We start from the raw sequence: 8292 nt of genomic DNA, 5'->3' as shown, positions 1-8292 counted from the left end.
AGTAACATTTGAAAAAAAGTTATTTAATTTTGCATAGAAGAACTGGGATGCAACCAGATGTGCTGTGTGTGTGTGTGTGTGTGTGTGTGTGTGTGTGTGTGTGTGACAGGATTCACCAGAGAGGGTATAGTAGAACAGGCAGATCTACTGAAACACACTGCTGAGGTGAGCAGCAGGTGACAGGAGAGGTCTGCTGTGCCATGTGGGCCAGCTTGCTGGTTGGGCTCCAACAGTTGCTATCAGTAAATAAGATGTCTATAAAAGCATCTGTTACATTGTAGCTCCTCAAATTTTACTTACCTTCTTCTCCTTTTTCCTAGGAGGAAGTCAGCATTCCTTAAAGGCAAGGGTGGGGTCTTTGGGGTCTTAAGTGACTGCAGAGCCCGTACAAACCCTCACAGAAAGTCTGTGTGTACCTCGGCAACATTTCTTGACTGAGCCATGCTGGGCAAGTGTGTTAGCCATGCTCCCCCAATGTTAGGTTTAGTGGGTGCTCTACTCCTAAACGGAAGATGAAAACCCAGGTGTGGACACAGGGAATGATGGGGTCAGTTTCCCACAGGGGAGAGCAAAGGGCTGCATGAGAGCCCACAGTGCTCTTCCTTTGCACCCTGCCACAGGAGGGCACCCCTTGGTTAGTGTCAAGGCCGTGGCATCTGCAGGGGCCGCAGTGTTTGCTGGTGGGGGTTTGCATATAACCACTCACCTCTTCTTTTCGGTCTCCCTTGCAGAACCACAGTTCTGTGACTCTATTGTCATCAATAGAGGGGAAGGGGGGATCTGCCCCAGATCACAGAGATGGTTCGTGGAGAAGCAGGGATCGCAACAGATCAATCAACAAATGAGCACATTAACCCTTCAGGGAGGTGGTCTCCTCCCCCCAGCACCCTCAGGACACAGCTCCTAATCACTTGGCCTCAACTAATATCTCCACCATCCTGGGTCCCACTACCAGAGTAGGGCTGAGAGGCAGGGCCTGCCGAATCCCAGAGCCTGACCTGCTACTTAGCAGGGCTTGATGAATAAATAGCTGTTGAGTGAGTGAATGGATGAGTAAATAAGTGGGTGAATGACTGTGCCAGGCCATGCCCTATATATTGGTGACAACACGGCAAATTGGGCAGCTTTCAGGGGCTGACAATGGTTGAAGTTAAAACTAGCAGGGCAGCTGTTACTGTTGCTGGCTGGCAGGTGAGGAGGTGGGCAGAAGTGATGTGGGTGGTGCCTGCTGCAGCCAGGGACCAGGCATCTTTGTGCCAAAGGCCACCTCCCCGGCTTCAGGCATTGGGTTGGGAGGCTGGGCCTCAGGCAGGCAAGGCAGGCAGGTGGCTGTCATGAGAGAGTGTTTAATGTCTACATATTGCTGAGACCAAACAGCTAAACCTTTGCCTGCTGCATACTAGGTATTTAATAAACTTTTGTTCAGTGAATGGAGGGTGAGAAAAGACTGTGTCAGGATGACTCAGGTCTTGGGACTTGTGGGAATCAATAGTAGTAATAGAATTATTACCACTTATACCTGAATGGGGCTTCGTGGCTCAGAGCCCTCTCATGCACAGTTATGTTTTCCACTGCCAGAGAGGGGCCCACTCAGCACGTATACATGAGAGCAGACTGTGTTGTGGGCAAGTGCTGTCAACACAGACCCCAGGGTTGCGGCGCCACTCCCACCTGCTCCTGTCAACCTCCTGGTCCACAGTCTCGGATGCTCCCATCAGCCTGGGAGCATCTGGAGGGGGCAAGGAGGCTTGAGAGGTCTTGATCTTGTACAGTGGGGCCTCAGGGCTTACTCAAGGAAGGAGATTATTACTGTCATAGCCTAATGGGGACACAAATGGGAAGGTAGGTAGTTGGGGTCCAAGAGGCCTCCCCCCGAATGCAGGCCAGGAGGCAGAAGGGAAGGCTTCCCTGAGAAGGCGACTGGAGCTGAGGCATAGAGGACAGTGGAATGGGAAGGAATTTTCAGGTGGAAGGAACAACATCTGTAAAGGCATGGAGGCATGTGGTTGGCTCAGGACCTTGGAGACATTAGGGCACTTCAGAGAGAAAGGTGGGACTGGGAGATTGTTAGGTTAATTATGAGGGGCTTTAGTGGGGTGTAGGCTTCACCCTGAAAGGGCCAGACCTGTTTGGGCTTTGTGCTCCAGAGGGTGCCTTCTGGGGGGGGGGGGGAGGTGGGGGTAGGGATGAGGAGGGAGTGTGAAGGCAGGGAGAGGAGTCGAGGCTCAGGGTGGCCAGATGGGAGGACTAGGTGGCAGAATTGTGCTTGATGAGGTGTGGGGTGGAGGGAGAATCAGACTCAGCCTTCTGGCTTGGGAGGTTCCTGCAGCCATGGGATGGAGTGGGGGTGCAGGGAGTGTCTGTGAGCATCAATCCTCCTGTTGGCTGACTCACCTGTGGGGGGTGGAGGTCCTTCCCCAGCCCCCAGGAAGATCCCTGAGGCAGGTCCCGGTCTCTCTGCCAGCCCCAGCCAAGGCCTCCCTTGCCACCAGACTGCTCCCAAACTGTGTCCTAGCAACCTCATAGCCCTCACCTTGGCAACGACAGCTTCATGCTCTCTGCCTCTGATTGGGCAGCCCAGGAGGGTGGAGCTGGATGGAAGCCTCTTGTCCTCTCCACCTGCCTGGGGAAACAGTCCAGCCACCAGAGCCTAAATCCCTGGGCTCATCATGGGTAGTCTGGCTGGTCAGGGCCTGATTGTCCAGTTGCTGGATTTTGGAGACTAGATCTTATTAACCTCCCAGTCCACAGAGGGGAGGATTTTGAGGCTTGAGAAGAAATGCACCTTACCCAGGGTTCCATAGCCTACAAGGAGTGCCCACTTGGCATTAGAAATTGCCCGGGGTGGCAGACCAGGCATCACTCCTGGTCCTGTCTCCACAGCTCAGGTAGGTAGTGGCCTGTGAGGCCTGTACGAGAAACTGTCTGACTTTCGGCTGGTCGTAAGTAAAGGGCTCCAGATGCTGGTTGCCCGTGGGAAGGGGACCCAGGAAGGGTACTTGCCATGGAGCGAGCATCTCAGGCCCAGGATTAGATGCTGCATCAGCATGGATGCCCTTGTCCCTCAGTCTTGACATGGCAATTTTGAATTCTGTCTGTACGTGAACTTTTGGCCATTTGATTTATTATAGATTTGTTTACATTCAATTTTTTTTTGAGATTGCATAGAATATTATTTACTTTGATAATATGTTAGTTAGTGTCCCTTATATTTTCTACCTGACGCTGGTGCCTCACTCAGCTCTGGTCACCTCTGGGCCTTCTCCCTCCCCCTCCTGCCTCATGGCATTAGGATGCTGCCCACAAGGCACTGCAGTGCCCACCGGCTGCCAGCTAGTGATGGATTTCTTTCCCAGCAGGGGAGCCCATCACTTTGCTTGCCCTCTGGCTGACCCATTTAAGAAATGGCAGCAGGGATTGCAGGCCTAAAGGGGGGGCTCAGTGGACCGCTCTGATGTGGGCTCCCCGATCTAGTCCCTATGGGGGATGATGGGGGAAGTGTCTCGATTACAATTTAGATTATGCCACCCTTCCGCTTCACACGGTCTTCAAGGTTCTGCCGCTCTGGCTTCTATCAACTGCTCTGCCCCTGTCTTTTACCTTCCTCCGCTCACTCGCTCAGTTTCTGTTCTGTGGCCTTGTCAGGCTCACTTCTGCTCCGGGTCCTCTGCACTTTGTTCTGGGACCCTTGTCTCTCGGGCCAGCTGCTTCTCCCTGTGCAGATATCAATGTCAAGGGCTCTTCCTTGAGTCCCCCTGACTGCCTTACATAAATGGACCCCACCTGCCCCACACTCTTAAATTTCCTTCTGGGCGTCTGTATAACCTGGTGAAACAATTTTATTTTTTGCTTCCTTTTTTTCCCCTCTCTGCACTGGGACATGAGCTCCATAAGAATATACAGGCTGTGTCTTGTCAGTCTTCCTCATGGCCCCTCCAGCTCCCAAAGCAAGTGCCTGGACCATCCCTGGGGCTCTGAGGACTGACGAATTCTGCTCCCTCAGCTTCAGAGTCCACACTGCTAAGTGGGATAATGACTCAGCCCCCCAGGGTTGTTGTCAGAGTCAAAAGCAAGGTGACCAGTCATGGTGGCAGTGGGGCCATGTTTATTCCCGTTTATAGATGGTGAACTTGAAGCTCAGGTAAATGGTGGGTCTTGCCTAAGATACCCAGACAGCAAGTGCCAGGCTATGGCTCTTTCCAGGTTGGAGAAGCACCTGGCTCAGTGCTGGGAGTAGGCGTTCAGGAATGTGAGAGCTGGCTCCGAGCTTCTGAGTCTGTTACCATCTGCTGCTTGAACTGTGAGACCCTACTTGCCCGCCTGCCTGTCACAGCTTCCTGACAAGTCAGAGACAGGAATTCTAATGGCTGGTTTTTGTGGAACACAAAGACCTGTCTCTTGCAAATGTAGAGATATATTTTCTCTGCATTGGCAATTACCATGAGGAGTGTCTGGGGAATGCTTTTCATCTTCCAGGCACTTTACCAAGATTAACTTCAGAATTCTGTGCAGCAATGCTGGTTGCAGGTTTGGGGGCTGTCTGGGGGGGAGTGTAGGTGGTCGTGTCTTCAGTCACACAAGCTGGGGTTGGGAAGGCCTTGTGACCCTCAAGATAACACCTCTAGGAGATTGGTTGACTTTCCTGAGAGTGGTTTCCCCATTGAGCTTCTTGAAGATTTAAGGATCTTGTCCTGTTCTGTTTAGTCATTGATTCAGCAATGTATTCCACGATACGTACTGAGAATATTCTAGATGTTCTCTTAACCCCGAGAATGCAATAAGGGAACAAAATATATACCATCTCCACCTACCTCCAATTCTGGGTCAGCTGGGTGGGGATGGCTGTGCCTGCTGAGGACTGACTGGGTGGCAGTGGGTCGGGCCCTCTCCCTCTCTGGCCTTACTCTCAACCCCTGGCTCCCTGCTGCAAAGCTGCTGTTGGCTCTTCCTGTGCACAGAATGGCACGGGCACCTCCAGCCTGATCTTCAAAGGTCCTTCAGAGTTGGACTCTGCTTGACATTTTCTAGTGTGTGTTCCCTATTCTCCCATTCCCGTCTCACCCTCTTTTGATTTATCCAACTCTCACTTGTCACTTTGTAAATACCAGGCACTGTCTAAGCACCTCATTAATTTTAACTTGTTCAATCCTCCCAGAAACACCTTAAAAGCTGTGATTCTCATCATCTTCATTTCAAAGATAGGCCATTGAGATATGGAGAAGTAAGTAAATTGCCTAAGTCCATGCAGCTGCTAAATGGCACGGCTGGGATTTGACCCCAGGGAGCCTGGCTATGTTGCATCCACTGCTGCTATGTTGCATCTCTGTCTGTCCTGGGTAATGGCCCAGGCACTGGCCTCTTTCCTTTCCTAGGTACACCTCAACAGCTATTTATTGCCCCTTCCAGGCAGACTTTCTGGATACTTCCCAGCTGAGTGAATACTTACTGTCTTTGTGCCCTGTGTTCCTCCCATTCACAGCCTGCTCATGGGCTATTGTTGTCTCGTTACTATCTCCTCTGGTAGAGGCTAAGCACCACAAGGGGAGAGTCTTACCCACTCTGCCCCCACTGTGCCCAGCCTCGCACCTCCAGATCAGCCATTCTCCAGGCAGCAACTGAGGCATCATAAAAAGTACACACCAGTTTTTACCACTCCCCTGTTTAAAACCACCCAATGATAATCCATTGTATTTAGAATTAAATCCTAAATCCTGACCAGAGACTAGTAGGCTTTGTGTGGTCCGGGCCCTGTCCCTTCACTGCCTCCTCTGCTGCTTCTCTCACCCTGCTCACTCTGCACCAGTCACAATGGCTTCTTGCCTGCACCCAAACAGGTCTGCCTCACATTAGGGTCCCTTTCAGAGCTATTTCCTGTGCCTAGAATGTTCAGCTCCACATCCTCACATGCATGACCTCTTGTTATTTGGGCCTCAGTGCAATGTCACCATTTCACACAGACCTCCCCTACTGTTTCTCTGCTTAAATGTTTTCATATTTACTTTAAAAAATGTTATTAATAATTGTGTCTACTACTGTGTGTAAGCCCCATGGGAGAAGGGATCAGGGTTTCTTGTTCAGCACCTGGAAGAGTGCCTGGCACAGACAATAAATAAGTGCTGGAGGAGGAGGGGATGCTCACCAAGGTCCCTGTGGGAGCCTACTGATAACAATTCAACTAGACCCAGGTAATATAATATATCTAAATATGTCTCATCTGAGACAAAAGGCTGGGATAATTTCCTAAGCTGAAATTCACCAGCTTTATCTCTTTCCTACATCTTGCCTATAATCTCCCAGGGGTAAGGCTATTTTATTGACTGTATGCTGTTGATTCCCCATCACCAGGCATGCTTACAACTCCTTACATGTGTTTTAATTTGTCCACCTAAGAATTAGGGAAACTTGTGAGATAATTCCCTTTCCATTTTATAAGCAGAAAACATCCCTGAAAATGCTGACTTTTGAAGTACCCAGAGTCTGATCAGAGGACACCCACATCATGGCCACCACATTTCATCAATGACAGGAGAGACTCAGGCTCCAGAGTAGCATGAGGACTCTGAGTCTGGCTAGGGCCTGGGCACAGCTAACTCAGCACTTCAAAGAATGGCAATCTAAATCAAAAGCATGTGCAGAGCACATGTGGAAAGGTAAGTAAGGCCAGTGGGATGGGCAAAAATCCACAGAAATGCAGAAATGAGGTCTAGGTGGCTGACTGCAGAGTCCTTTGCTAATGAGAACCAAGGCGGTTGGCCAGAAGAGTCATACATTGATGGAAATATAGGTACCGCTATCATCAGCTTTCTTCAATAGCATATGGAAAGTAGATGCATCATGGTGAAAGCTCAAGTGCCCTATGTTATCATCCTCTTGAGAATCAAGAAAGACATTCCTCTTGAGGAAACGTAGATTCCTTTCTACGTTTCAGTGTCCTTGAGATGGTGAAGGAAATGATACCCCAGGCTTCTGTATTGAGAAATTCTAAGGCTTAATCTTCTAGGTAAAAAGGTGAACTAAAGAGAGCTCTGTCAAAAGTCTTGCCTGTGGTCTTAGCACTAAGGAACATTGGGCCAATTCTTCCCTCTGTCTGGGCTTTTGGCTGTTGGGTGTGATGATTTCCAAATCACTGATTTCATCGACTTTAATTCTTCTATTCCCATGAGTTTATGATTCAGGTAACTCTGAAAGGAAAGATCTAACATTTTTCACTTTTCTTATGGATTCAATTTGTCTTTTGGTCAGGCTTGCAAATGATCACTAGCCTATGGTCTCAGCGTAGGTAGTGGAGATAAGTAATTCTGACTTGGTGAAATCTGTTGAGGGTTGTGGTTCAGAAATATTTTTTCTAATACAGTGCCTCAACATCACAGTGTGACCTCTATCAAAACTTTCTGCCAGGGACAGGAATGTCCAGAACAGATTGAGGAGGGAAAGTCATAAGCTGAATTAATGACTCCCAAACTCATTAATTCACCATTTGTATCAAAGAAGCTGTTCTCAACATTAAAATCCTTTTATAGGAAATTACATGATGTCTTGGGTTTGCTTCAAAGTAGGCTTCTCTTTCTCTCTCCCTCTCAAGCATGGGTGTGGGTATATAGATGAAATAAAATTGGCCAACTAGTGAAGCTGTTGTTGAAGCTGTTCAACTGTTATTGAAGCTGGATGGTGGGTATGTGGGGGTTTATTATACCATTGTTTCTATTTTTTAAAAATGTTTGAAATATTTCTCCCCAGAAGGCTGTTTGGAAACTGGCTCCACCTTTTATCTCCATTCTTATTTCACATTCCCATCCCAAGGACCCCCCAGCACAGTGGCATTACCCTGAGGCTTGATTCATGCATCTAAGCCTTTACACACAGCCCCTTCTGTCTCAAATACTTTCCTACCTCCCTCTGCCGCACCAGCTCACCACTGCTGTCTCCAGCTCACCACTAAGATCCTATAGCCTTGTGTAGTCAATGTGACTATGGCAATGTTTTCTTTCCTATTTTCTCTGCAGGTGAGTGTCCTCATCAGGACATGTCTCCTTAGTGCAAAGCCAGTGCACTGGGAAGTCCTCCACACAAGTTCACAACAGGAATGATAGCAGGACAGTAGATGCCATTTTCTGAACGTTTATTATGTGTGAAGTACTGCCCTAACTCATCACAGATACATTTCATTAAATCCTCACTAGAAAAAGGTCCTGGTAACCTACCTTCTCCAGTCACTCATTCAAGGTCATGTGCTTGAATATAAGTGACAGAGCTGAAATTTGGACCCAGAAAAGACAGTCCCTCCCTCCCCCC

At 49.0% G+C, this 8292-nt stretch overlaps 1 protein-coding gene across 1 annotated transcript in view; it reads right to left on the bottom strand.

The window, feature by feature from the left end:
* The window catches only part of CPLX2 (complexin 2), a 79709-nt gene that overhangs the window by 69651 nt on the left and 1766 nt on the right, over positions 1-8292 (bottom strand). The window lies entirely within an intron of this gene.

The sequence above is a fragment of the Condylura cristata genome, unplaced genomic scaffold (assembly GCF_000260355.1).
Source record: "Condylura cristata isolate star-nosed mole 26May11 unplaced genomic scaffold, ConCri1.0 scaffold00008, whole genome shotgun sequence".
NCBI lineage: Eukaryota > Metazoa > Chordata > Mammalia > Eulipotyphla > Talpidae > Condylura > Condylura cristata.
Note: the sequence above shows the minus strand (reverse complement) of the source record. Positions and strands in the feature narration are given on the sequence as shown.